Genomic DNA, 3,262 nt, shown 5'->3' with positions numbered 1-3,262 from the left:
AAAGGCCATAAATGCAGGCCAACTGCCGAGCAACTAAAATGCGGTCACATGACCCGGGAGGGAGAGCTGTAAGAACTTTGAATTTGGGCCATAAGTACCTTTTGGGGGAGGTTATCGCAATTTCAAATGATTGCTAAATTGCTAAGGTTGTAAGTTGAGGACTACCTGTACTTATAACTTTCTTTTTTAGGAATGTACAAAATATTCCATGAACACACTATCTCCATACCCGGAACAGCCATAGAACACAGAATAAGGGTTGGAGGGGACCTTGGAGATCTTCTAGTCCAACCGCCTGTTTGAGCATGAGACCCCATGCCATTCCAGACAAATGGTGGTCCAATCTCTTCTTGAAGCCAAGTTCAGGCAGCGTGTATTCAGACCAACATTTACACGTGTGATCTAAGCACAGGCTCAGAATACATGCATTCCAGGCACACATTTCCCAGAGATAGAGACACCATCTGGCATGAGTGCAAGAAGGGAAAGGGGGAATAGAACACAGGGGAAAAGGAACAGCACCAGATGAGTTCCATCATAGCACTTGAATTTAAGCCCAATGGAAGGAAGAATTGAGAATATTAAATTTAGTTAATAATTAAATGGATGACACTAAAATGATCGTCTTGGTTACTCCCACTAGCAGAGGGAGTGCCAACAACACTATAGCAGATGGCCTTTCACTTGTTCGACAAAAAGCATCTTCAGAAAGATCTCTCCTGTAGATCCTTAATAGCTTCATAACAAGAAGCCACCTGGTGCAAAAATGTAAACGAGAAGACTTGTGGACAGTTTGGAAGTGTGGATTAAACTTGTAGTATTTCCTGGATGAAGAGCACATAAAGAAGCCGTTGTTTATTCCTTTCTCTTACTATTCACAGAAGCACCAGCGGCAGCAGCAAAGTGTGTGATTTTGCACAGTGCCCGTCAAAGAATAAGGGGGTAAATGACAATTAAAATTAGGGCAATACCTCCAGTGCAGGGGTGTCAAACTCAATTTCATTGAGGACTGCATCAGGATTGAATTTGACTTGGGGTGGGGGTGGCGAAGTGGACGTGACGAGGGTGACTGTGGCCAGCTCAATGTCACTCGTGTTGGGGGCGCCTGTGGTGGCCCGAGCGCTCTGCCGGAAAAAACAGACTCCCAAGCTCCGTTTTCAACTGTGATGGCTTCCTCTAACCCTCTGCCAGTGAAAATGGAGCTCAGGTGGTCCGCCTGCGGCCCTCATGAGTTCTGTTTTCATTAGCAGAGGCACCATGGGTCAGTCCTTTGCTGTTTCCAGAGCAATCCCACGGGCCAGATCTAAGCACCCCGTGGGTCGGATCTAGGCCCCGGGCTTTGAGTTTGATACCCCTGCTCCAGTGCAACAAATTGCCTCCAGAAGTTGTGGATTCTCCAACACTGGAAGTTTTTAAGAAGAGATTGAACCACCATTTGTCTGAAATGGTATAGAAGACCTTAGAGCAGTGATGGTGAACCTTTTCAGCACCGAGTGTCCAAACCGGAACACCTGTGCATGTGCATGCCGGAGCACCGGAAACCCTGAACAGCTGGCACGCATGCCTGTTTTTTGGCTGTTTTCCAGCGCCTGTGAAGACCAGCTGGCCCACACGCATGTGCACGCCAGAAACCAGAAGAGCAGATGGCAACAGCACACGTGCACAGAGAGGGCTCTGTGTGCCATCTCTGGCATGCGTGCCATAGGTTCGCCATCATGGCCTTAGAAACTTTGTTGTTGTTGTTGTTGTTGTTAGTTGCAATGTCATGTCCGACTCATCGCAACCCCCTGGACAAGGTTCCTCCAGGCCTTCCTATCTTCTACCATCCTCTGGAGTCCATTTAAGCTCACGCCTACTGCTTCAATGACTCCATCCAGCCACCTCATTCTCTGCCGTCCCGATCTTCTTTTGCCCTCAATCTTTCCCAGCATTAGGCTCTTCTCTAGTGAGTCCTTCCTTCTTATTAGGTGGCCAAAGTATTTCAGTTTCATCTTCAGGATCTGGCCTTCTAAAGAGCAGTCAGGGTTGATCTCCTCTAGGACTGACTTGAGACTTAGAATAACTTTATTGTCACTCTTCAGTGGTACATTAAACAACATACATTAAAATGAAATTTTGTTGCATACAGCTCTCAAAGGGTCGCCATCTCCAATATATACTACATAAACGTGACTAAAATAAATAAATACATTACAAAAGTATGCGTATACCCACATATATGACATAGAACAGGGGTGAAATGCTCCTGGTTCGGACCGGATCGCTTGATCTGCTAGCAATGGCGGCGGGTGGTTCAGAGAACCGGTAGCAAAAATCCCTGCCCCTCCCCATGCCCAGCTGAGCCCCACAATCATCAGAGGGTTTTTTTTTTTACTTTTAAAAGCATTTTTTTCTTCGGCTGAAAAAATGCTTTTAAAAGTTAAAAAAAAAGCCTCTGATGATCAGGCGGCTCAGCTGGGATTGTCAGAGGTTTTTTAAAACATTTTTTCTACAACGTCTTTGGTGGAAGAGGCTGTAAAAATGCTTTAAAAAAAAAAAGTTAGCCATGCCCACCCAGTCACATTACCCCCCCCCCCCCAACTACGCCCATAGAACCGGTAGTAACAAATTTTCCATTTCACCACTGACACAGAGAAACAACACAGCCTGATTCGGATGTATGTAGCTGGCAAGGGACATCCCAGGTCCTTTCCAACTCTTGTTAATTCTCTTGCATTCTAATGCAAAAGGCGAATTTACCTAACAAGGCCGATTCGACCCTATAGCGTAGCAACCGAGCTACTAGAGCAGGGGTCTCCAACCTTGGCAACTTTAAGCCAGGTGGACTTTAACTCCCAGAATTCTGGGAATTGAAGTCCACCAGGCTTAAAGTTGCCAAAGTTGGAAACTCCTGCTCTAGAGATAACCGCTGTCCTTTTATTTTCCTCCATCCGCCACGCCGGAGGAATATCTGCTCCATCCTTCCTCCTGCAGCGAGCAGCCCAGAGAAGGGGCTCGCTACGCCTTTCTCCCGCTTGGCTGCTGTATTCTCCGCGCAGAAAACGCACCTCTTTCCCTCCCACCCCCCCACGCCTGCTTCCCTTTCAAAATAAAAGCCGCCGAGTGAAATGCACTTTTATCCTAAGTTTCCTCCTCTGGCGAAGAAGCGCCTCTAAAAAAGGGGGGAGTGAACGGCCTCTCCGCCCCCTTTCACAAGTTTTATAACTCGCCGGGTTTCCGCGTCCTGTGACTCCAGTCAGGTGGTGGTTCCCGCCTTCTTTTT

This window comes from Ahaetulla prasina, chromosome 1 (assembly GCF_028640845.1).
Source record: "Ahaetulla prasina isolate Xishuangbanna chromosome 1, ASM2864084v1, whole genome shotgun sequence".
NCBI lineage: Eukaryota > Metazoa > Chordata > Lepidosauria > Squamata > Colubridae > Ahaetulla > Ahaetulla prasina.
The sequence above is the reverse complement of the archived record's forward strand: the minus strand, read 5'-3'. Positions refer to the sequence as shown.